The sequence below is a fragment of the Taudactylus pleione genome, unplaced genomic scaffold (assembly GCF_031769625.1).
Source record: "Taudactylus pleione unplaced genomic scaffold, aTauple2 ptg000191l, whole genome shotgun sequence".
Classification (NCBI taxonomy): Eukaryota; Metazoa; Chordata; class Amphibia; order Anura; family Myobatrachidae; genus Taudactylus; species Taudactylus pleione.
In genome coordinates, this window is record NW_028284593.1 from 3,908,294 (window position 1) to 3,936,055 (window position 27,762).

Sequence of the window (27,762 nt, forward strand, 5' to 3'; positions counted from 1 at the left end):
ATGTTGTTTTCGCAGTACAGGGAAAATGGCCACTGCAGCCATTTTCCCGATGAACTGTGCATACTCTATAGACTCTGGGCGCACTCTAGTGCCCAGAGTCTATAACTCCAGCGCTGGCCACACACAGCTCAGTGCGCTGCCGGCCACCGGACGAAGTCGGAGACTGCACATGGGCCCCCTCCTCTCTAGAAACATCCCTGCATAGATGTATGAGGGTACACCTGTACATAGATGTATGAGGGTACACCTGTACATACATGCATATATATACACACACACACCATCATCGGACAACAGTGCAGCAGCGGCCCTAGTGCTCCACAGATGCATCGGCCCAGGGGGGGGGGGTTTGCAGATGGCTCCCTGCCCCCACTGCCCAGTCTGCCCCTGCCTCCGCTTCAGGTATTTCTGAGACTATCATAGATCTGCAGTTATTATAGTTTCTCTCTACTACTGTACTTTGAGCCCTCAATATCTGATAATTTGTTGCTCCCTCATATTGAAAGAGCACACCGTATTGGCCCTGACCGACAAGACACTGCCACCAGACCCAGGCCGGTCATAGCTAAATTCCTCAATTTTTGCATGAAGGAACATATTCTACATGCTTATCGTAAAACTTCCCAACCCCCTAAATATTGTGCACGTATCTTAATTTTTCAAGATTTTTTTGGAATGCGGGGAAATTTTAGATGTGTGCAGATTCCTTCATGATAACAATACTATGTTTGCCCTGATGAACCCGGCCCAGCTCAGGATCCTAGATAATGGCCGCACACTGTTTTTCACTGACTCCACTTAGGTTAAATCACATGTTACTCTCATGTTTGGTCAGAGGGGCTCGCTAAACCGCTGATTCTTTCATTTAACATTTAGTTCCTAGATTCATGCTACCTTGAAGTTATGTCATGTTGTTAGAGCTACTCAGGTTTGTTCTCCGCACCTTATTTAATGTTGGACTGCTTTCAGCCGACACCATTAGTGTACATGTTGCTCGCATGGTTTTTGTTACTGTTTGGAAATTTTTCGAAAATGTGTTTTTATTCTATTCTTCTCGCTCCTCTCCCCCCCCCACCCCACCCCCCTTAAATGGGCTCCATAGTATTCCCCATCAAGATTCTCCTCGCCTGCTTCCCTCTGCTAGCTGGGATGGGGTGGTGGTGAATGTTCAATCCGGGTCTCCATATCTACCCTCGTTTAGTGATAGCTGACATATCTACAGTGTCCCCACATGTAGTTGCTCCATCCTCGGGCACGCACTTTAAACTTGTATCCTGGATTGTGGGAGGTCTCTAATCCCCTGTTAAGCGCAAACGAGTGGTTACCCATTTTAAACGTTTCCGCCCTCAAATTATTTTATTACTTGCCCGATCACTACAAGTTAGTGGATCGTGTACTTGGCGCTTTCCGAGTTATCTCTATCAGTCTGGGCAATTCCGTCAGTTGCTTACTGATAAATTGATGAACTACCTCAATGATAACCGGGACTCCTGGGACAGACCTACGTTGTTCTGTGGCGCATCCAAAACTGTTCATAGAAGCCATATAATTGACTTTGTCTCCAAAAAAAAGAAAAAATCTGCTGCATAGTAAAAATCCTAGCATGTCTCATTATCTAGGGCGTTACAGGTCCATCTTATTTCTCAGTCTGACGAATAATTACACTATTACAGACAAGCCAAACAACTCTTAAATGACTTTCTGCTGTCCCAATGCAAATATGACCTTGTGTTTTCCAGAATTAAATATTTTCGATTGGACAACAAAACTGTCTGTCTACTGGTGACTATGGGTAAAACGGGGAAGTCCCGGCAATTTATCCCTTAAAAATCCACAGACAGGAACGGTATCTGTAACCTCCCCTGACATTTTGAAGCACTTTGAGTCCTACTATGCTAATCTATACTGTGCCCTTCCTTTTCAGGCTAAACATGACTAATTGATGCTGGAAGCGAACTTGCCCCTATTAATTTGACCCAGTCAGAATTCTTAGTACGGACATCACACTTTCTGATATAACGGCAGCCATTTCTAAGGTTTGCGTAATTCTCCAGGTCCAAATGGCTTACCCAATGAATATTACTAAATTCCGCAACCTCATATTGACCCTGCTCTATTGGAATTATTTAAGAACATCATACACCACCATACACCTTTCCCATATTTCAATTCCACCCATCCTATTTTGCTTCCCAAACCCCAATGTGAACACTAATTGCTTGAGTCCTATCAGCCTAATACATTACTCATGCAGATATCAAGTTATTAGCGAAGATCATGGCTGACAGACTCTAGGGCCATACTTCCCCCAAATCCTCTCCAGCCACCAGCTTGGCTTTGTACATGACCAACACTCTGTCAGACTATTACAGGCGGCTGTGTCTGTGGTAGTTATATCCTCTCATGACCGTTGCCTGCACAGTGTTTTGATGAGCTTGGATACCACAAAAGCAATTGACACTCTTTGGTCGCATTTGTTTTCCATTTTGCATGATCAAAACTTTCATCCTTCCTTCATGGATTTAATTTGTTATTTATATACTTCCCCAACTACATCTCTTTTACTTAAAGGTTATACCGGAGCTCCCCATACCATATATCGTGGTACTTGCCAATTTCTGTCCCCACTTCACTTTTATTTCATTTGGCCATAGACCTCCTTTTACTGTTGTTGTAAAATGATGCCCAATTTTGGGGGAATTAATATCCTTGGCAGCTCCCGTGACTGTGGGGACCTGCCGAGTGCTGTTCCACTATCCTGGAGATGGGATTTTTTTCACATATCAGGGGGTTAAAATTCCGCGGAATCCAGGACTTCTGAACAGTCTTAATTTTGCTCACCTACCATGTGGGGTTTCTGCTGAGCAGAAGAGTTGAAAATCCCTGTATCTTTTATTGGTAGGAAAAATTTTATTAAAACGATAACATTTCCCTGCCTCATGTAGCTCATTCAAGTTTAAAACCTAAAGATATTCAATATGCCCACTTTCTATTCTGGCATTTTATTTGGCAGGGGAAACAACCACATATTGGTGTATTCGAACTTCAGCAACCCAGGACAAATGGGGGAATTAATTTCCCTAATGTTCAATGGTACTTTCAAGCAGCCATTCTACGTTATCTTGAAGAGTGGCTGCAGCATGGCCAGGAGGTTTACATTAATACCTCCCTGGAAAAGGAATTCCCAGAGGTAAGGGACCTCATCTCCTTTCTACACCTCCACGATCAAGAGGTCCCTAATCACAATGGAGAGAACCCACTGCTTCGGTTTCCCAGAAAATTATGGCACACTGTGTTATAACCATGATTTAAATGTCCAGAAGTCTCTCTCTTTTTTTTTTTATTTATTTTTTTTTATTATTTTTTTTTTTAAATTTTATTAAAGCATTAGGTGTTACATAAGAAAATATAACACATATAGATAAAGCGATAGTAATCATCAATGTATACATTTTTGTTTTGAAGATTGAGAATAGAACAAAATATCTTTGTCTTTACTCTTTATACATCTTAGTATACAAAAAAATAAAATAATACATTTCATTAACAGTTTAACACCTCAAAAGAGAGGCACTCACCCCAACCCCTCCCCCCCCCAATTCAAAGCAACCCCCCACATCTGTATTAAGATGGATTTTTGTAATATAAAATTGCCTAGCTATTGGAGGGTCATTGTCCACCATGCGAAGCATATACCATGTGGTTTTGGAAAAAGAGCTGTGAATTTGGTAATTAACAGTTGCAGAGAGTGTCGCTATATAGCTCTCCCATACTGCAAAGAAGTGTTCTCCCTCTTCAACATAGTTTTTCTTCCTTTTATGTCAATCCAAAACTTCCGGGTGGGTTATCTCTTTAATCTGTGGAGAATATGAGGGGTGAATAATGTAGGTTTTTTGCTTAATGCATCTACCAAACGTCCTCACGTACCAGGAGGCACCTAAGAATTTCCATGTATTAACCGCATACCCCGTGGCATTCCTTTTGGCCCAAGACTACGTCAGTATGATCATCCGTAATTTCTCCCTGGCTGATTGACTGGACCCTGTAGATACAATGCTTCAGAGACCAGTAGTGGGTAAGGGGTCAATTTCTTTAGTCTATCCACTTTTTTCAAGTCCCTCTCGATCACTTCAAGTATCAAGGGGGCCTTGCGGTCTGGACCTCACAGCTCCCAGGCTTGCAGATAGATGACTTGTTGCGGGCTAAAGGTGGGTACACACCTAAGGGATATGCCTGCAGATCGAGTGATCTGCAGATGATGGTCATTCATACACACTGAACAACCATCATCTGCATGCTGCAGTGGGTCCCACCCTCCTCCCCGCATGCTGCTGCTGTGTGTGTACAGAGCGGTCTGCAGACATATATCTGTCCATCCGCTGTGCAGCGCAGCCAATGCGATATGTCTGTGAACGGCGTTGTTCACCGACATTTTGCGGGTACACACTGGCTGATGTGCAGCAGATATATTGGCCGATCAGTTGATCGCCCAATATATCTGTCAGTGTGTACCCAGTATAATATCAGGTCCTGATATTTTCTTTTCTCTACTATGTAATATGTTAGTAAACATCTCTGAGTACAGAGGTCTTATGTTTCTCTTTGGGCTCTCGACAACTCATACCTAATTCAAAGATTTTGGCTACAAATACACAATCATTCTCAAGAACACTTAGTTAACTACCTACCGGTAGCTCCAGAATGGGCACTGTTCGGTATTCTGCCACAAAATCTTGGGGTCTCCAGGGGAGGCAGGCAACTACTATTGGCAGTCAACGCAGCGGCTCATAAATCAATCCTACATGTGTGTATACCCCTCGATTACCTCTTCAAAAAAACTTGTTTTAACTTTTCTGCATGGAGTGAACAGCAGTTACATTGGAGAAGGAGACCAAGACTGAGTGGTTTTTTGAGATGTGGGAAATTTTCATAGTGACCTTGTCACCAGCCATATAATCCCAGATTCATAATTCTCTGATAAATAGTTGCTTGATCTTCCCACTAAACAGAGATGTAATTTTTATTTAAATGTAACTTGAATGTTTCTCATACCGGTATTGGTTTTGTACTGCTCTCCTCGGATCAGTTTAGCCTTATTGGTCATGTCCTTGTCTTTACTGTGTATCATGCAATGTTTTGTCTTTACTGTGTATTATGCAATGTTTTGTCTTTATACCTGTCACTCATTGTTTCAATAGAAATATTTATATAAAAAAAAGAAAAGGAAGTATGACTCTCAATGGTTGTAAGTTATTATTCCCATGGCGGTGACAGTATTATTAAAGTTAGTGCACTATAGGTCTTGGCGGTAGCACCCGTTATGATACCTGATTGATCCATTGATTAGGGGGTACAAGTCCTGAAGACAGAATGCGACCCTAATATCTTCTATCTGGTCCAGGAGACCCCATGGTCGGACTTTGCTGCGGCTAAGTTACGGTGCACAATGTTTTTTTTTTTGTGGTCTGTCAGGGAATGAAGGGAATGATGTTTCACCAGTAAACTCCTGCTATTGTACAAGCAATTAGGAGAGGGTAATTGCAGCAGCAATGATCTGTGGTATTAGCCAGAGTGCACAGAATGCCTTTCATTCTCTATACTGAGAACTTTTTTAAGATCTTGATTCCCAGATGGACTTCAAAAATCGCGCACTGTATTTTAGTTGTTGCACAACCACCAGAGCTCCTGGATTTTGTCTTGTCGACATTATGAACGTATACCATGTCAAGCTGTTTCCTCAATCATGACAATGAATTCATTGTACTTCCGTGACCTCCACAGTCACCAGATCTCTATCCAGCTTAGCACCTTCGGAATGTGGTGGAATTGGAGATTTACAGCATGATTGTGCAGTCGATAAATCTGTAGCGGCTGCATGTTGCCATTATGTCGACATGGACCAGAACGCCTAAGTGATATTTACAGCATCTTGTTTTAATATATGCCACAAATAATTCAGGCTGTTATGGTGGGTTCTACCCCTTTTTGAAAAGTGTATTTAATAAAGTGGTCACTGACCATATAGCTTATAATAGGACTTCATTGGTTTTTAACTATTTGCAGCTTTTTACCTTGTATTTGTTACCTTCTTTATGTAGCTCTCCATGAACTCTGATAGGCTGTATGTGTCATTACATGATGAACCAGGAATCTGCCATGTAAATTTTGTTTTTTTACTTTTGTTAGAGACCGATACATTGGCATTAAACAAGATAACTTTGGAATGAATTACTGGTCAGCCTATATACTGTAGCAATTGGATTTGTAGATGCTCAGAATGAATGAAAATTGTCTCTTGCACATTTCCTTTTTGGTGATTTGTGATTATCTGAGTTCAGTTGTCAGATTCTCATCCATCTTTAGTTTTATCGATTAGTTGTGGCAATTAGCTGTGGTACTTTACCTCCGGCTAATTGATCACACGGGATAATTCAATTAGCCCCATAGCTGGCACTTATCAAAGGCGTGGCCTAATCACTGGCAAATCAAGGGGGGGAGGGTGAGATCACACCCCTGCAGAGGAGAGTAAACTGCTGCTGCTCAGAGGCAGCAGTCTCCCTGGTCCCACTGCAGTCCAGCATGGTTGCTGACAGCTGCTTATCGGGCATTTTATTTCAGGAGCTCAGCAAGCTCTGACAAAATATCCCCAATACCTATCTGTTTTCAGGCAGGCGCCGACATAATACATAGGATACGTGAGCTCATCAGATAATTTTTTGGGCAAATAAAACTGGATCTAATTGAATAGCCTAAGGCAATTCAAGCGTTAAAGTCCCATTTTATTTGCCTGAAAAATTAACGTGTCTAATTTGAATTCCCACCTATATTTAAGTCCTATATACTGTTTAAAATTAAGCAACGTGTGTATCTCTGAATACTCTGTAATGTAGACATACATAGTGAACACTCATTGTCCAGGAAATGGAATGTATAAAGGTTAATGAGGTAATTATCAAGTACTGGGACAGTTCTAAAAATAACTGAGAGAAAATTGTCAATAAACAACAGGGCACCATCCAGTTTTGAAGAAAAAAGCACAAACTTACTGCCTAACCAGATCACTTAGTTTCATCCTAATGGAGCATACACACGGTCAGATTTGTCAGATGAACGATTTTACCAAAGTTTTGATCGATTGTACGGTTTTTGACTGCATTAAAAAGAATGGAATCATCCAAGTGTGACTGCAAACACATCAGATGTCAGATATCATTATCTGACAAACGGGAACGCGCATCGTTCATCGTTCAGGCATGTCGGATATGTCAGATTTTCCTTCAGATATGAACAACTGAACGATTTTTAAATCGTTATCGTTCAGATCTGAAGGAAAAATCTGCCCGTGTGTATGCACAATATTACATGTAGCTACTATTCCCAATGTCTACAGCAGTTACCTTCAAACTTACCTCGGACCTTATGAAAACTGCATGTTTAGGTTGTGGATTTGTCCAACATTAATTTTTATTCTGCTAGTTTGGTTTATCAAGTAAATGGGTTTGACTGTGGCATGTGGTGTGACTCTGACATTACTCTACTGCCCTATAAAATTCTGCTCAACATTAAACTATGTTTCAGCAGGGTGCACAGTATTAAATAATAAATAGTTGTCAACACCATTGTGGTCTTTGAGATCAAGGGCCTGATTCAGAGATTTAAGCTAGTGCAGTCACAACAGCGTTCTCTCAAGGCTGGTATCCACTATACGATATGCTCCTTGAGCGATATCGTCTACTGTTTCCCGGGCAGGGATGTGCTCACTGTCATTAACGACATTGAGCACCCACACTGAATGCTATATGTCACCCTCCCTCATCCCTGTACTTGTAGAATCTGACAATATCGCCAGGTTATCCTGCAAGTACAGGCGATAAAAGATGCCATCTAAAGATATGTTTGGTGTGAGGACATTGACCAATTAACTTTACTCCATACACACCGGCAGATCGTCTTTGAAATGTACCAAATCTATCTGTAATTTATATAGTGGGCTGGCCTATTGAAGAGCACACAGGGAAAGGAAATAGGCCCTCTATTCGGATTCAGTATGATTGACCGCCGGCCGCATAGACCGCAGTTCAAATCCTGACAGCGGCATCCCGGCAGTAGTGAAAATCCTGATTGGCCCAAGGTAAGTATTCCCTACCCTATTCTACCCCCTAACCCTCACTTAGGGGTGCCTAACCCTAACCTCCCCCCCAAGTGCCTAACCCTAATCCCCACTCTAAGTGCCTAAACCTAAGTCTCCCGGGGGTGCCCTAACCCTCCCTTCCCCTAGCCTAAGCCTAAACTTCCGGGGAGGTTCCTAACCCTGTGTCCCCCTTCCCCCGGGAACCCTAAAACTAACCCCACCCCCCACCCCTGGCTATCCGCTCCCGGGTTACCTTCGATCGTTAAGCCGGGTGTCTGGCTCCCGGCGAAGGTAAAATGACAGGCGCCGGGATTTCCGGCCGTCGGCTTCCCGACTGCTTCCCCTCTATTCTCCTGTTATCCTCTGCTGCTGTAATAGCAATAGGGCCTGATTCTTTACGGATTGCAACTGTGATTATGCAGGCAGACGGCTGATTGTTGTGTCTCATCACAGTGCACGTGCACAGCGACCACGCAGTCCCATCACAGAGTGATTGACAGGAAGCTATAGATTGTAAGCTTGCGAGCAGGGCCTTCCTACCTATATATCTGTCTGTTATTACCCAGTTTTGTTCTATTAATGCTTACAATTGTAAACCGCAATGGAATATGCTGCGCTATATAAGAAACTGTTAATAAATAAACTGTTAATAAGTGACCGTTTGGGGGTGTTGACGGGTGTTTGGTCAGCAAAATGCAGGCGTGTCAATGCGTTTGAACGCCGTTACAAGGTAAAATATAGCAGCAGCCTTTATTATTACAAGTTAAAACACTGCTGTTTGCAGGTCCTGCATGGGAGAGCTGTGCTATCACATGCACTATGAAGTTTGGGTGTAATGTGGTACTTGGTAGGAAGCTAGAGTCTCATAATGTCCACCAAGTCATGCCCTCATCCTGGCACCCAGGGAATGTACCCCGCTCATCCCGCCCTTGTTATGCCACTGGTAGAAAATGATGAATTGTCCTTAAAAAAAAATAATTAACACAGCTTTGCAATAAAGCTGGGTAAACACTAGGTAGACGAATGTGTGCAGCATGTATGGGTACAATGGGCATGTGTGCAGTATGTATATGTGCAGTATGTATATGTACAATGGGCATGTGTGCAGTATGTATGAGTACAGTGGGGTATGTGTGCAGTATGTATATGTGCAGTGGGCATGTGTAGAGCCTGTGCACTCTCTGGCACTGAGGGGGTTAATACTGTACCAGAGAGCACTGGCCGCTGTCAGGTTGTAACAGGGGAGATGTAGGGAAGTAGGGGGAAGTGCAGGAGCCAGTGGCAGCAAAAGTAGAGGTAGGGAGGGGGGAAGCCCCAGCAATTAAAATGCCCCAGCAGTAAAGTTGAGCTCCAGGGATCGGCTAAGTTAGGGGTGGGCAATTAGCTGTTGTCCTAGCTAGGTGCACAGTCACCCGGGCAGTATGAGGGGCTGTCCTGTGCCTCATTGAATTTGGCGTGGGACGGACACACACTGGGGGGCGACGGACACACAATGCCGGACTCTACTCCGTGGGTATGACGCTGCGGCTGGCTGTTAGTGGCTGTCCTCCAGTGACAGTCGCGGGTGGAAGCAAGTAGATTCCCCGCAAAGCACTAAAGCCACTCCTCCGTATGTCACCCCTCCGCTGGCCGGGGGTCGCGCGTAGCCAATTCTCCAACATTGTCCATTAAGGTGAAGACCAGTATGATAACATGATGGCAAGCATTGTTCTCTAGTATTCTCTTTGTGTTGCTCTGAGTTCAATCCCTGCTGTTCATTATCTTGATCTTATAATTGAATAAACATCTCCCCATACATTACACTAATAAGTAGCTAATCCTGAGTCTAAGGAAGATAAGAAGATCACTCTGCTTTTTATAGCAAAGTAGAATAGCCGATATCCATGCAGTGAGATTATTTGTGATAAATTAAAATAAAAATGGTTGTAGCTTGTGCATTATGTAGAGACAAGAGGGTGCTAGGATATACATATGTTCATTCACAAAATCTTTATTTTGCTATTAAACTGATTTATGTTACAAAGGTTCTGCCAAATTGAGCATGAAAATCACATCGATTTTGCTCCTGTTGGCAAATTGACTCTAGTTCTTGATTAAATATTAGCCAACTAATAAATTGGACCCAGTATAAGCTGGGTCACTACAGACCGCCCCCTCCCCACTGTATTACTTACCCCTTTCTTGGTACAGTGGTCCTCCTCTGGCAGTGGGTTCCGTTGGGGGACGGGGCCGTCTGAAAATTCATGAAGCAGACGGGATAGCTTAGGGCAGTGTTTTTCAACCACTGTGCCGTGGCACACAAGTGTGCCACGAGCGGTTGTCAAGTGTGCCGCAGCAGTCAGCTCCGCACACAGTACTGTAGTGTGTTTTATTCCTGAGGAGGCCAATGTAGTGCGTTTTATTTCTGTGGTGGCCAATGTAGTGTGTTTTATTCCGGTGGAGGCCAATATGTGGGTATATTTTTATGTGGGAGCCAATGTTTGTTTTTTCATTGGTCACCCACACTGCATGGCCGGATGGTGTGCCTTGGCAATTTTAAAATCTTGTGTAATGTGCCTCAAGGTGAAAAGGTTGAAAATCACTGGCTTAGGGCATTATATAATAGATACTGTCAAGTAAAGCTGGGTACACGCCGACAGATATATTGGCCGATCAATTGATCGACCAATATATCTAGTGCCCATCGGCCAGTGTATACCAGCGATATGTGTGTGAACGACTTCGCCGGCTGTGCTGCACAACCGATGGCAGATATATCTGTCCATCGGGCAGTGTGTACGGGCGGTCTATCGACTGCCTGTACACATGCAGCAGAGGCCGTGGGGAGGGGGGTAGGGCACGTACCCCAGACAGCGGGACCCGCGGCCAGAAGCAGATGATGGTAATTCAGTCTGTATGAACGACCATCATCTTCAGATATATCTGTGCAGTGGGTACCCAGCTTTAGTGCATTTATATCTGTAGCCAAGATTTTAGATACTTTCCTCTTTGGGATATGGTGTTGGGGTCACTGGTTGCCACCAGAATGGAAGAGCTGTTAACTGGCTCTTCAAAACGTTTAGCAAATACAAAGGTACTCTAGTGCAGGATGGTTCCCCGATAAAAGTAGTGATACTCAGGGCCCCATTTATTTATGAAGCATAACCCCTTTAGTGCTCTCTAAAGGGGTTATGACTTCCTTTTCTGGAGTTAACAAACCGCAATAATCTAAGATTACTGCTTTTTGTCACAGCATTGTTCTCGCCATCTTTAGATAGCGAGAGTGATGCAGTTCACATTGATGACAGTGGGACCCGGCGCTGCCTTTCCAGCTTCAGTGAAGCCTTCCAGACACTGCCGGGTGCCCGTGTCATGCACATGCGCAGACGGACCGTTGCGCATTACACAAGACCCCTATTGCTGGCAGCGGAGGGCCTCGCCGACTAGGAAGACTTTGCTGGGGCTCGCCGGAGGGGTAAGTATTGGTAAATACCAGTGGCTTGTTCGTTTGTGATCAGTGATACTAAATGAAAAATGCTGCTGGTGTTTACCTTCATTAATAAATGGGGCCCTCAGTCTGGTAGTCTGTTGGGATCTGCAATCAATGGATCTCACGGTGGGTATGATGGAGATAATATTTTTTATTAATATATTATTACATTTTAACAAATTATTTCTAAGGGTGCCATGAACACTCTACATATGCTACATTGCTTATTTAAAAAAAAAAAGAAACAAGCAGACGTACAGCCACAATCTATAAATGGTGTAGTAATGTGCATCAAATAAAATAGAAAACACATGCTCATATACAGCACTTACATTTCCCAGTGAGATGAGAAGCTTTGAAAGACATTGGTGCTCTTCAAGATCAGATTACGTCTGCTGGAAAGCCTCCAGTAGAGAGATGGCAGTCTAATGTAAAATCTTTTTATAGTGCACTTTTTCTGTTGTTGTAGTTGCCAAACACGCAACAAAAGAGAAGGTTCATGCTTCTTTGTGCTTCACTCAGTAGATTCGCTCTCTGTACAAATGTAAATTAACTTACAACTCTACAATCTCCAGGGGTTACTTTTACAATACAAGGGGTAAAACATACAGAACACGGATCTTAAATTATTTAATAGTCGACTAATGGTTTGATTAAATTGTGAATCGATGATAAATGATTTGGTTAAATCAATCTATAAATTAATAGTGAGCTCACATGCAGCACAGACACTTTTAAATGTTAGATATCAACCAGCATCCCCTATGGCAGCCAAAACCTAACCCTCCCCAGGTGCCTAAACCTACCCTTAACCTTAAAAATGTTAAAATAAAATAATAAAAAACAATCATGTGGCGACCATTTTTGTACTTGTCGACCTTTAGTACCTGTCGTATCTGTGGACCTATTGCATATCGACCTATTCATTGTCAACCTTTTACTGTCAACCTGTCATCTGTATACGATAGCCAAAGGGTATAGACTATACGTGGGGCATAGAATCGGGACATGTGTCAGTACGACTTTAGTAAGGGTTTCCTATAGATATGTCTGTCAACGTAACTGAAGTAGGAATGCTGTTGTTCGTTTAATTCACCTACAGCACAATCAGAACATACTTAGGGGTAGATTCAGTTCAAAGTGAGCTGCCGTTGTCACCTTGCATTGTGCATTTGTCTGTCAGTTACCGTCAGCACTGTTTGCAGCTCCATAAGCTGTGAGCAAAACTGCCTTCTACATTTAACGTGTGGAAGCCTCCGGGATCCTTTCTGGTGGCTTCCACATCTATATGAATCTTCCCCATGGTGTCACATATATAGCACTCAATTTTAGTATGATGTGTATGTGACAAGGGGTTTATCATAAAACCCCCCCCTGGCTTGTCTGAAATGATTACTACCCTCAAAATGCCATCTGATACACTATTTATATACAAAACTGTGACCACCAAGATTTGATTTCAAACCTAACACTTTGCAGAGATCGTAAGTTTTCCCTATTTTATATCCCACTGTAATTCAATTTAAATGAGCCAAAACAGTCCCCTGATTTGTTATTAAGTATTTACAAATGACCAAGCTTAACTAGCACATAATGAAGTTAAGGATACAAAGGCAGAATGTTATTAAATGAAGTTGAATATGATTACAAATTGTCACAAAGCTTAAGGTACAAAAAGAGTAGCATACTAACTCACCCTCTCTGCCAGTTCAAACTACTTGTTACACCTAGCCCTCATTATAGAGTGTAAGCTATTATAAGCAGGGCCCTCTCCCTTTGCTGTCTTCTCCGGGCCTGTGGCGGATTCAGGGGAGGGGGGTTTATCACGCCCCCCCAACACACAACTATACACATTTATTCTGTAATTTGGGGCATATTTTTAATGACCGTATGGTTGGGGGCGGGTGGTGGGCCGGAGGCATAGTGGGGTTGGCGCACGAAAAGGAACATGGGAGGGTTCAGAGAAGGAGCTGGGCAGGCAAGAGGAGTAGTGGGGCAGGCCGGAGAAAGAGTGTAGGTGGACTAGAGGAGGTGTGGGGCAGGTGGGCAGCCTCAGGGCAAACAGCTGGGAGCCTGGGACTCCTCATCAATGCCACAGACAACTGTAGCCGCATACAGAGGTGTCCGCAGCTGCGCACACACTAACTGCAGCTGTTAACCCCACTGACAGCAGCGGCAGTTATTCTGTCATGGACACAGGACCAATCAGTAGAAACTAGCAGTGTCCAGTGAGATTGAGTCTGCATTTTTAACTTGATCTTATTGGCTGGGGCTCATCTTCAGGATCTAATGATTGGCTGCTGTCCTGGAGCTGCTGTGATTGTCCTAAGCAGCTTTGCTGCTTTATTTAGAAGTACAGGAAAGCAGAATTTAGAAATCAGCTTGATGGTAGACAGGGACAGCAGGGGGAACAAGAGAAGAGTGAGCATTAGCCTTAACGGAGAGAGTGTTAGAGGAGGGTGGGTGAGGAGAAATATAACAATAAGAGGGAAAAAGAGGGAGAGCTGGGAGAGAATAGATTGATAAGGGAAAGAGCAGGAGATAAAGCTAAATGATGGAACATAGGAGAGCGGGAGGCGGGGGTATTGCTGTTTGTTTTGGGAGATTTGGAGCAAGATTGACCTAACAATGCAAAGTACGGCGAAAGTGGATCTCCAGACCGAGTTAAACAAAAGAAGGAATTGGATCAGCCGACAGCGCCGGAACCTTTGCAGCCAATGTTGTTAAAGTTAGTGTTTGCTTGTGTTAGTTGACATTTTTTGTTTGATTTTACAGTATTTATGTGTTGTGTCTATATGTATCAGGGCCGTAACACACACACACAGCCCCTGCTTCTGGCTGCAAGATGCCTGGAACAGCACCCTGCAACCGGCATCGCTGCGGCAGTGCTGCCTGTAGCGTCCATTGGATGCTGCAGTCAAGCGTCTTGAAGACGCCCCTGGTACTGCTGCAGCTTCAGGTGCCGCTGCCCACTTATGCGCGACATGTCACACACAAATTGGGCGGAGCTGGCACAGGGCGCTCAGAGCCCTAGTTACGGATCTGGTATGTATGTGGGGAGAGGAGTCGGGATTAATTCATAAACTGCCCTCCCCTAAAAAGAAAAGTCTAGATCCGCCCTGCTCCGAGCACTATTCCTTTACAGATGGGTCCACATACATCTAGCCTCTTTGCGCGTTAAACAGCCCTTCTAGTGACACCATGCTGTGGCATGACTCGGTAGCGCTGATTGTCTTTCCGCGCATCATTTTACCTTCAAATGTGTCTTATTCACATAACGATGCCAATGGATAGCACAAGCAGCTTCTGTTTATTTAAAATGATATGCAGCATGCCTATATTCTGTGTGCGGTTGTATCTGCATGCGAAATGCTATGTTAAGCTGCCCATCCACTAGGCGATTAAACCTAGCCATTGAGCGATAACGACCGTCGTTCTTGCTCAAGCGCTTGGTAATCTCCCACAAATCGTGTAGTTTAATGTCTTTAATGGTTGATTTTTAATACAGTATTTGCAGGTCAATTTGCTGCTCTCATTATTAAAACTTGTAGGTTGTTTTGTGTAGTAGTTTTAATTATCATAACAAGTTGTAAACTTTTGTTTCTGCTCATCTTGTTTTAAGATTTCTATACGTATTGTATATATAAATAAACTTTGCCAATGGTATTTGCAGGAAGCAATTTAATGATTTTATGCACAGGGAACCTTGATCAAACTGACCCATTCTCTATCGTACATATCTGCAGTGCATCTGCAGTGCGTGTCCCTTTTTGACTGAGTTAATTGACACACAGGTTTTGTTTCTATCAATTAATGAATTTAACCTGGTTTAATGTGCCCATAATACTCGTAGTTGCTTGGTACCTATAGATGTCTCTAACGAATATAGTCTTGATTCTGGGTTATTCTTCCTACAAATATTTGGAATCTGATTTGTTACAACAAGGAAAAGTGGCATGTAACTAAACTGACAACACTCCTGATCAGAGTTGACTGGCTCAGATTCATGGATGTGTCGACATAGTCAACATTGACATTGTCAATATTGCCAGAATCTCAAAATTTTTCATGTTGACAGTCGGCAAGTCGACATAGCGTCAGCGCATTTGAGCCCTTACTGCAGCCTAACTCTAAAATGGACTGTCGACATTATGACATTGTCGACATTCAGGGCATAGCCGTGAGATTTTTGCTGCAGAAATTACCGCGGCCATCCCGACCATCTTGTACCCTAAAAAAAAAAAATTTTTAAATATTGAGAAACTGTATGCTGTAGATGTCTAAATAAAAAAAAAAAAACTAAGTGACTAAAAGTAAACATTTTACGTTTGCAAACAAATAAAATGAAAGAATTCAAACAAAAAGTAGAAAAAAGTTGATTTGGGGGTAATTTGAGGCCATTTTTATTTTTTAATTTGGGGTGCATAAAAAAAAATATTTGAATTTGGGGTAATTTAAGGCCATCTTGTTTTCACCCTAATGATGAATTAGTCATTTGTCCATTGGGTTCTGAAGCAAGTCCTGACATTTTTAACTTAAAATATGGATTTCCCCTGACTTTGCACCTGCTCTGGAAATGCAAGAAATAAACTCTGTTAATGCCTATTGAAATAACCACGGCTGAAATTCTCGTGTCCAGTTGAATAGCAAAAACCTTGCGCCTGCAGAAAAAAACACTCTACGGCACAAGTTTTTGAAAAATTTGCGCCATTTGAATATGCCCCTTACACCAGTGATTTTCAACCTTTTTCAACTCGAGGCACACTACACAAAATTGCTAAGGCACACTATCCACCGATGCGACGTGCGTGACCAATGAAAAAATATACACATTGACACCCACATAAACAAAATACACATACATTGGCCTCCTTGGGAATAAAACACACTACAGTACAAGTGCACTGAGCTGACCGCCGCGGCACATTTGACAAGCGCTCGCAGCACACTAGTGTGCCGTGGCACAGTGGTTGAAAAATGCTGCCTTAGACCATGTCCATATTCTGACTACATACTTAAAATTCTATGTTATGGTATTACAACTATTGTTAAATAAGTGTAATTAGGACTATGTAAAAAGAGCTGTAGTCCTATTGTGAATGCAAGACCACAAGCAATATTTAAATAAAGCAGAAATGTAAAACCGTCTACATTTCCCTACTCTTATCAGATCTGTGATACTGTTTAATGTTAAATAATTGCGTTCTTTGATATATATACAGTCAGGTGCATAAATATTGGGACATTGACAGAATTTTCATATTTTGGCCTCTATTTACCACCACAATGGCTTTGCCATACATGCCCACGCCATGACACTACACCACCATACTTCACTGATGAGGTGGTATGTTTTGGATCATGATCAGTTTCTTTCCTTCTCCATACTCTTCTCTTCCCATCACTCTGGTACAAGTTGATCTTTGTCTCATCTGTCCATAGGGTGTTGTTCCAGAAGTGTAATGGCTTTTTTAGATGTTGTTTGTCAAACTCTAATCTGGTCTTCCTGTTTTTGTGGCTCACCAATGGTTTACATCTTGTGGTGAACCCTCTATATTCACTCTTGTGAAGTCTTCTCTTGATTGTTGACTTTGACACATATACACCTACCTCCTGGGGTGTGTTCTTGCTTTGGCCAACTGTTGTGAAGGGGTTTTTCTTCACCAGGGAAATAATTCTTCTGTCATCCACCATAGTTTTCCGTGGTCTTCCGGGTATTTTGGTGTTGCTGAGCTCTCCGGTGCGTTCTTTCTATATAAGAATGTTCCAAACAGTTGATTTGGCCACACCTAATGTTTTTGCTATCTCTCTGATGGGTTTGTTTTGATTTTTCAGCCTAATGATGGCTTGCTTCACTATAAGTGACAGTTCTTTGGATCTCATATTGAGAGTCAACAGCAACTGATTCCAAATGCAAATGTCACACCTAGAATCAACTCCAAAGCTTTTACCTACTTAATTGATAATGAAATAATGAGGGAATAGCCCACACCTGTCCATGAAATAGCTTTTGAGTTGATAGTCCAATTACTTTTGGCCCCTAAAAAAGTGGGAGGCACATATAGAAACCGTTGTAATTCCTACACCGTTCACCTGATTTGGATGTAATTACCCTCAAATTAAATCTGAAAGTCTGCAGCTAAAGCACATCTTGTTTGTTTCATTTCAAAGCCATTGTGGTGGTGAATAGTGGCCAAAATATGAAAATTCTGTCAATGTCCCAATATTTATGCACCTGACTGTAAATATATTTTATTCTTTGCACAATTTTATCAGATTGCTTCATAACTAAGAACACCATGTGCACACTTAGGGGTAAACATATTCTTTTCACTTGATTCTGATTTATTTCTTCTTTTATTAACTACTGCTTGTTGTTTTTTACAGCTTCAAACTTCTCTCTGTACGTGGTGCCAATACCTTACACTGCAGTTTACTTTTTGACCAGGCATTATATTTTCTCTGCTTCAATTATTACAATATTTTAAATTGCAAGTACCATAACTTATATGTGATACTATCCATATGCTGAAACTTGTTTAATGTGGGTAGACATAACACACACACATACGCACACACAACATGACTTACAGAATAAGAATGCAATCTTATCTCCCAAATGTTGAGATGTATTTAATCAAGCCCTGAAAATACTGATTAACTGCAAGGGTTATAATGTCAGTACTTGAATTACCAACTTTAAATGCTAGCAGCATGCATGCTACATGTTTTGGTCCTTCCTATGTTTGACGTAAGTACCACAAGGTCATGGTCAATGTTTGAAAGATAACCCACCTTCTTGTACAGCCCCCATGAGTATAAGGCATGTCCTTGAGTACATAACCAATAAATCATATGGCTGATTATGTCATGGTCTAAAGTTTTTCTTTTTTATGTGATGGTTAGCATAGTAGCTGCAAGAGCATATCAAACCCAGCCCACAGGGACCACTACCCATGCATGTTTTTAGTTTCTTTGAGCTGTAGTACAGGTGTATTAATTAGTGACTACATTTAGAAGATCAACAATTGTTGGTTTCTGAGGACCAGATTGAGAGACCATGCTAGAGGGTTAACTCTCCTTCTCGGAGTAGTTATTCTATAAAACGGCAGGTGCTTGTAAGATTCACATCTCTTGCCCCCGGCTCTTTAATTCAGGATTCTTCTTAATCAAATCGTGAAAGGGCAAAGCAATATTTAATTCATTTGTCACAGAATGGGAAATTGATTGAATTAATAATGATAAATTATTTTAGTATTAACTTTATGCTCCTAACTAATTTGGCTGCTCTTCAGAAATGCCTTCAAATTAAATTACATGTTTCATTGTATTTAAATAATAATTCTCATTACATATTATTACAGTTCTCATATAGACGTCACAACCATCTGACGACTACTACAGGGCCAGTCAGCTACCACTGTTACTATTCATGTGGTCATAGAGGGGGAATATAAACCTGTGGCAAGAGAAGCGAGTCTAAGTGTCCGAAGCGTGGCGAGCGAAGCAAGCCCGAGAGGGTACACTTTTGGCCCGATATTCTTAACCTTGCTCCTTCCCTTGTTGTCGCTGGTCACATGGTTGTGACATCAGAGGTCCAGCAGCCCACTCCATTGTAGACCTAACAGTGGTGACACCCGGTCCGGCTAGGATTGTAGTACACCTGAATTTGTCACATGTCGGTAAAAAGGGTCGTGGTCTTGAGTATCGGACGTAGCCTTGCGGCCCGAACCACCGTTTTAATCACTCCGGGACTCCCGGAGATGCGGACTGCACCCGGGGACCAGTCTGTGTGCAGTGCCGCTCCCTCACTGTGGGGTCTATTCATGATGTTAATTATCGGTGTCCCCGATAATTAACATTTTAACTCCCGGACTCAAGCTTCGAAAATATTGTATTTTCGGAGCTTGATAAATTCTGCCCATTCCGCCAGAGGAAGGTAAGCAGGAGATATCTGTGATATCTCCTGCTTTACCGCCTTGATGAATGGCCCGAATACTTAATTTCTACAATTGCAGGTGAAAATTTTAATTTTCACTTGCTTTTGTAGAAATTAAGTGATGATGAATAGACCCCTGTGGCAGGAGCCGAGTGCTGCACGTAATGCTACAGTGCAGCACCCAGCACCTGTCACTGAGAAGGAGTCGGCACTTGGGTGTCACTCCTCGGCGGGTGACACCGAGGTTCGGCCCACATCCCCCTTTTGACGTCACTGCAAAATGTACCTGCAAGGATCCACATGAATAGTAATTACAAGGACCCTGCTTCATAAAGCAGACACCAAGTGTGGACCCCCACTAAGTTTGTATAAATGGTGTTGAAGGTTGGGTTTAAAAACATAGGTAATACTGGGAATACCTCTTTAAATTAATACAATTAATTTTCTGTTTGCTCCTTGTGTTTGCGATCCTCTCAGCTAGTACCTAGGTGTTTAAAAGGAAAAAATATAAGGTTTATAGTAATTTCCTTTTCTATAACTGTACAACAAAACATGGACAGAACTTTTCCTTGTCTCTTCATATTTTGTCATATTGATTATATATAAAGTGTCAGCCGTAGAACCTAGTGCAGCATTGCCTCCCTCATCCAGATTCTAATGAATGATGGTTTGTGGAATGCTTGCATAAAGTTATTGTAACAGTTATGTTTGTGCAGTGATGGATATTAAGACAACGATAACTGTATGGAATTCCTCTGTATATCATGGCTGCACCTTTCCTTTCAATCTGTGCTGTCTGCTTTCAACTTTCCCCTATTTACTCTCTAATTTTTTTTGTCCTCCATTTATGGTCACACAAACGCAATATTGTTCTAGTGCTGTTCCCTTTGCTGTGCTATCTCCATGTGCCTGTTTTACAGGCTGCAAATTAGCTGTTTCTATTTATGTGGATTTTTGAAGGAAATATCTTTCATTCTACATATAAAATGGTCATGACCTCAGACTAGCCTACTCTTATATGGGCCCTCCCATAATGCATGTGACATTAACCTCCAGCAAACACCGCTGAAACAAGAGCACACAATGTGCAGTCTTATATTCTAGAATACACTCATATGGTCCTTGTCAAATTGGAATTCACTGTGGGCAGTCCCTATAGATATATATAGTAGTAACATTGCTAAAGAGAGGTCTCAAAATAACCTGTCAGGAACATGCCTAACTTGACATGCCAGCTCTCCCTTGTCTTCTCACCCCATGTGTGATGTCCCCCATGCATAGCTGCAACAGTGCTTATTTCATTGGCAATCTTGCCTGTTGCCTAGACCTTCACTACAATTCTCAGCGGTAATTAACAACAAATTTGGAATATTATATTCATATTATAATATTGTATTATATTGTATTATAAGTTAACCCTTACCAGCAACTCTGTGTAATCAGACACTAATCCCTCAGTCAGTTATTACAAGAGGAAGTGCACAACACCCATCTGTGTGCTTCCTCTGGTTTCTGTAGTCGCTATGCGAGGCTCATACAGTGGGAAGTTATTGTGGAGAGAGGTTCCTCTCCTTTCCCTTCTAGACTTCCACAGTCATTCATTTCACTTTACACTTCGCAGAGGGCAACGCTCCTGTGCCGAAGAAATCTATTGGAGTCTGTCTGTGCAGTCCTATTTATTCAGCCCTACAACTGAAGTCATGCAAGAAGATAAAGAATCTTTTTATATTCATCACAGTTTGAAGCTTGTTTATCTGCTTATAAGAAGAGTTTTTCACTTTACTTTTCTGTATATTCAGTAAAACTTTAGGTTTTTATTTTGCCATATTGTTGGAGTTGGGGTGTGGAGGTTCCCTAGATTAAAAAAAAAAGTCACCCAAAAGCACAGGGCATCTTGCAACTAATTTTTCATAGAATATTGAAGGGCAATAATAAAATAGGAGAAATACCAGCTTGGCACTGATCTCCAATTTAGCAAGATGTGTTTTAGATTTATTTATTTGGTTTGATGATTATTTTTTTCTGTGCGATATAAATTCCTACTATTTACTCATTCCTATTTTCCTTCTATCTCTACACATGGTGGTAGTGACACACGTATGATTTCGATCTCCTCTGTTCTGATCCCACTTGTAGATTTAGATGCACAATTTGGTTTGCTTTCTAATTATTCATTTGTATTGGAGCTAAACTTATGGGAGATTCTCTCTCTCTCTCTCTCTCTCTCTCTCTCTCTCTCTCTCTCTCTCTCTCTCTCTCTCTCTCCCCTCCCCCCCCCCATGAGACAAGAAGCACACAATACAATACAGTTACACAACGGAGTGTACAGCACATAAAAAGTTGCTATGTAAGAAAACAAGAGGCGGCAACATCCTACTTTAGAATGCAAAACGGTGTATTTAATCCATCATAACCAATAGTAAAAACTGACATCCAATTATAAAGTGCACATCCCTATAAAAGTCAGGGCATGCGGGGAGACTAGTGGTTTAGAAAAAATAGCATTATAAGCAAGTCACTGTATCTGTGTGATAATGGCATATAGATACTCATAAATCCATCCCCAGCATGTAGTGCCCGACAGCTGTTTTGGTTTTAAAGTGACACCTTCATCATGAGCAGCAAATAGAACCCCCAACACCCACAATAATTACCTGCAAAATCGTGAATCATATACACACACCTGTGCTGAAAATATGTGCCAGACGCTGACATGGATCCCTGGAGCCGTCAGGACCGGAAGTCTCAACAAGCGCAGTATACACAAGATGACGTTCCAGAAACGGAACCCGTCATCAGCTGCCAGGGCAACAATCGACGCAGGTCAGGGAGCCAGCAACGGAAGTGACGCTCTGGGACCAGAGTCAGTCACCCGTTGTCATGACAACCCGACCCACGTAAACAAATTCAATAACATAACAATAGGATGCCGCTCTGAACTTACAGACTCAGACACTCGTAGCTCTGGCAACCCCCGTTGTAAACAAGAAAGTGTTAATCCTATAGCAGTATCAGCAGCATATTTATAGTGTGAGTATAAGATACTATATGCAGGTAAGGAAATGTATACATATATACAAACACTACACAGACTGAAGTTATATAGCTTGAAGAAAATAAGCAGCATATGTTCACAAGTAATAGACTAACATAAAAAGAATCATATCTACTAAAAATAGCCTAAATTTAAAGCTTCATTAAGTCCATTAGGTGTAACGGAGTTTAAACTATTTATCCACATACATTCACATTGCAAAAGTGATTTGTCTCGGTCCCACCTCTTCTCAGAGGGGGAACATGGTCTATAGGGAGGATCCAAAAGTCCCTCATTGTGTGTTTCAAAAGGACAAAATGTCTAGCAACTGGAGGCGTATTAGAGTTATAGTTGCACAATAAGGAGGGCACTCCCATTCACAAAAATAGAAAAAATATTTTTATTTATTCATTTGTATGGACAGAGAACCATAAGATTTCACCACAATATTAATCTATAACCAAAAAAGTGAGAGAATTCTTCATCACCACCCAGTTGAAAGGTATAGCAGTAAGGTCCTGGCTCAATATAACATGCCTTTAACAGCCATCAGGCTGATCCATGTGTAAAGCAGCATTTGAATGATGTAAAATCAGATCACATGAAAATACTTATTTAGTCTGTCGACTTCAGTCCCCTTACGTCGGGAGTGTTAAAGACAAGCATCATCCCAACACATCAGCGTGCTCAAAAGGAATATCACTTTTGGTATTCCTTCTGAGCATGCTGATGTGTTGGGATGATGCTCATCTTTAAATGCATGTCGACATAGTTTTTTGTCGACCTATTGACATTATGTCATCATTCAGACTTTTGTCGACATACTGAATGTCGACCAGTCATTCCACACCCTCTTCATAGTGCACTAATACCCGTTACAGTGATCATAAGGTCTAAGTACCAAAATACAAAGTAACAAAGAAAAACAGTTTGTCGTTTTGTTAGAGTAACATAAAATAGTGTGGCAGACCTTAAGGGATGTGCCCTCCTTCACTATCTATGGATGGAAAGAATTGTGATTCTAAAAATTGATTTGTTATCCTGGCTTCTATATTTACCTACTCTGGAGCCCGTGGTCCGCTTACCATGTCTGTCATTGTTGGACCGTACTCCTTGCAGCCCGCTGGGTTCCTGTTCGCTCCTCTTCTTTGAGCCAGGAACCTGTAGACTAGCAGGTACACAGCTTGATTCCACCTTTAGGTGTGTGACCGGTGATGCGGCTATTAGCACCAAATTCAAACACTCTCTCCTATATAATCCCCACTCTGAGCCTGACACTGATTTAGTAAAACTTGCCTGTGCTCCAGCATTGCTACTGCTAGTTCCTGATTGTTTCCATGTGTGTTGGTTCGGTTTGAGTTCTGATTTTGCTTCCCGTCTGCAATTCTGATACTTGTGCTGCAGATATCAGTATTTAACTTTGACTTGGTATTTGAAACTCTGTTGTGACACCTTCAATAGAGATTTTTTTTTTTTTCTTTGGAAATTGTTCCAGTCCTCCTTTACCAACTTTAGTCTTGGCTTATCCTGTCTTTTCAGGTTGATTGTGCATAGTGTGCTGGGAGTCTTGCAGTATGTTCCTATGCACACGTAATAGCTAGATTTGTGGACTGGACAAGCAACCACAAACCTAAACATAAAACATACCTCTATTTTTGTCTTGCGTAGCTTTGATTCAAAAGCAATACAGACCTACTTTGCAGAAACCATAACCTATGCACTAAAAATCTGGAATATGCAAATTAAAAAATCCCCATTCTCGTCCATCCAAAGCCTCTTCAACCCACACTTCTTTGGCCTCTGCCACAACTACTACATAAGATTTAAGACTATGGGGCATATTCATGATGTTAATTATCAGGGTCCGAAAGGACCCCGATAATTAAATTTCTGATTCGCCGTGGCTACAGGAGCAATTAATCATTGCTCCGGCGCGGTGACAGCTAATGCGATATCAGCTGTCCCCGTGAGCCACTTCACTTCTCCTTTTTGGAGCAATGAATCTTTTCACTGCTCTTGCCAGAGCAGTGACTGGAATGTGCATGCATGACCTACAGGTCACGCATGCGCACAAGAGCCCCAACGTCTGGGCGGAGGGATTCGACAGGATCCCTCATCGCAACCCGGACCTCCTTTCCATAGGAAAGGAGCGGGTTGCGGAGCAGGAGCCTTCTAAAGATCCGCAGTCAAGCTCCGAAAATATTATATTTTCGGAGCTTGATGAATACTGTCCCCATACTAGTGTATGGGGACAGCAGGTAATTCCGAAAAAGGAAGGTAAGTAGTTTGTATGTATGTTTTAGGCTGCAAATAACAGACAGTTGATTCACTGGGGTTTAATGAAACTGGTACATTTCTTTAAGAATTTATTGACAAGCAAAACACAAAAGAAAATAGGAGCCCAACTGTTTTTGACAGATATGTTGATTAAAGCTGGGTACACATCTAAAGATTATCTGTCCAACCATCCAACTAGTTGATTGGTTGGTATGAAAGCAAATGACAATCACCAATTTGCTCCCAAACGCCGGAAAATGGACAAAAACTGTTGTTTGAACAAATTGTTTAGATCAAACATTTAACAAACTTGTCTGACGGCCATTTTCATCTGTTTTCTGGCATTTAGGAGCAAATTGCTGATCATCAGTTACTCCCGTATGTTACCAGATTTTCATTCCAACCAATCAACTAGTTGGCTGGTTGGACAGATAATCTTTAGATGTGTGGCCAGCTTTACCCTTTACTTTCCAGTGACTTTGCGTACTACCTTCTATTTGGTGGGAAAGATATTTGAAAGATATTTGAAAACACCACGTGTTAAGAAACATCACTCTGTTAACGAACATCAAACTGTACTTCTTCAATAAACATTATTCAGTTTATGCAATAACACCTACGGTAACAATAAGATGGCTGACTCTCCCTTTGACACCCCACCTTCCCACATTCTCTCCTGATTTCTTCTATCTTTTCACATCCCTAGTCTTAGGGCCTAATGTAATAGGGTGAGAGTTTAGAAAATGTGTGAGTCTAGAAGTAAGCTCTCACACTTATTAAACTCTCCCAATGTAATAGAGTCCAAGAACAGGCAAACTCGCCTATTTTTAGACTCAGAAAACTCTCACGATTTAAACTCTCATCCAGATTTTTTCCCATTTTGAAGATAAAACTCAACCAATGTGAGAGTTTACTGCTAAACTCTCCCATTTTTTAAACTATCACCCTATTACATTTGGCCCTTAGTGGTTTTTTTTTTTTGTAATCTATATTTTTATTAAGTTTTTATTATTTAAAAATTAAAAATAGAAGTCTTACATAAGTAATACACAAAACACAGGTTTTGGTTAGAATAAGTCTTAAAATTTTATTAATGTAGCTCATTTCTGATATTTTATTACGCTTAAAATTTATAAAAGAATAATATGGGTAAACGTGTTTGTTTGTACATTTTCTGCTTATTTATTCTGTTGTATTGCAAGTTGTATTTTCTATTCTATAAACCATCTGTCAACAGAATATATTTAACTACTTCTCTGATGAATGTATTTCAGAATTCAATAAAATTGTTAAAAAAAAAAAGAGTGGGAGAGTAACAAAGCATTCCCTAGATCTTGTTAAAAAGACCAACTACACAATTTTAATGTGATGAGACTCCTGATGTATTCCACAAAGGGTTTACAATTATTAATTGGGATTGCTGGAGGTGCGGATCCACTCAAGATACTTGTACAGAAATCTTTTGGTGACGAGATTTTGTTGATTTAGCCACAAGGTTTAAGTTGTATTTTTTTTCAAAGGCAAAGCCAGGTTGGTTTTGATTTAAACAAATTGCTGTTTTAAATGTAGGGGTAATGTCGCAATTGTGCTACTTGACACAAAACGCAGGTTAATACATGTGGTCCTGTAAGTCTATATGAACTAGTACAAATAGATGTGCCCTTATACACCTAGCCTCAATACGCCATGCGGTGTGAGACGACTGGAGAGAAAGAGCAGTGTGGCGTCTTTTGTCTTTTTTTCACTTAAATGTTTGTTTTATGGTGGGTACACACCTGAAAGATATACTGTATCTGCAGATATATCCTTAGATGATGGTCGTTTCCATCACACTGAACGACCATCATCTATGCGGGAGGCGGGTCAGGGCCGCCCCCTCCCTGCGGCTGCCGCAGTGAGTGTACGGGCGATCGGCTAGTGAATTGCGCATGCGTCTTATCCACAATGCACACGCACAACGTAACAGGGAGGGACGGCAAAAATGCGGGTGTGTCGTGACCATTTTCAAGGGTGTATATTTGCCTACATCTCCGATCCCGTATGCAGATAATATGGCGCCCGCGTCTCTGTACCCACGGCCATTCTAAGCTACCATAGGATTACTCAGGTGGTTGATTATCACTTGGATAAGTCGATGAGCGTTTGAATTCCAGGCAGCTGCATTAGTGTACAGATCTGAATCAGGCCCTGAGTCTGTATACAAAGCACAACGGAACTTTGTGTGAAAAAAAGCAGCGGTCACTGCATCGATTGCGACTTGGATGCATATTCGATCAAAGAAACATGATAAAGCTGCTCAGCGCAAGTGGACTCGCATAGGACCTAGTACGCTGAGAAGGGCTGTTTGGCGTGACTGCAGCAATAGTGTATAAGGACACATTTGTACAAGAAATAGATTGTGTAGTAAAGATGGTAAAACAAGAGTTGTCCACTCTCCCGTGATCGCAGGAGTCTCCCGGACATTTTGGGAGAATAGACAAGTATGGTTCAAATGCCTTTTAAAGAAGTGCTTCACAATAGAACATATATTTTACTTGACAAGTGGAAAGATCTTGTTTGTGATAATACAGACAAGCCTGACAAGTGCAGAACAATCCTTATTACTTTGGCAGTCCACTCCAATCCCTTCCAAAAGAGAGATACTAGAGGTGTTGTATCTATTGATGTCAGAGTCCACATAACATGTATAATGTAAATATCATGGAGGCGTTTGTCTTACATTTGCTGTGTGCAGACGTATGATACACCACTAGTTGTTATTGTTAGTAAAACTTCCTTGGTTTATGCTCTTGTGTCCCAGCCCAGACTCAATTAGGGTCAGCCAAAAGGTCTGTGGCTATGTTCTGTGAGTCTGTGCTGCGGCAGTGTTGATGTCCCTCTAGTCTGATAAATCCATTATCTCTCTTCCCCTC

At 41.7% G+C, this 27,762-nt stretch overlaps 1 protein-coding gene across 1 annotated transcript in view; it reads left to right on the forward strand.

Annotated features, from left to right (window-relative positions):
- Positions 1-27,762, forward strand: part of ZDHHC8 (zDHHC palmitoyltransferase 8) — an 86,054-nt gene that overhangs the window by 9,608 nt on the left and 48,684 nt on the right. The window lies entirely within an intron of this gene.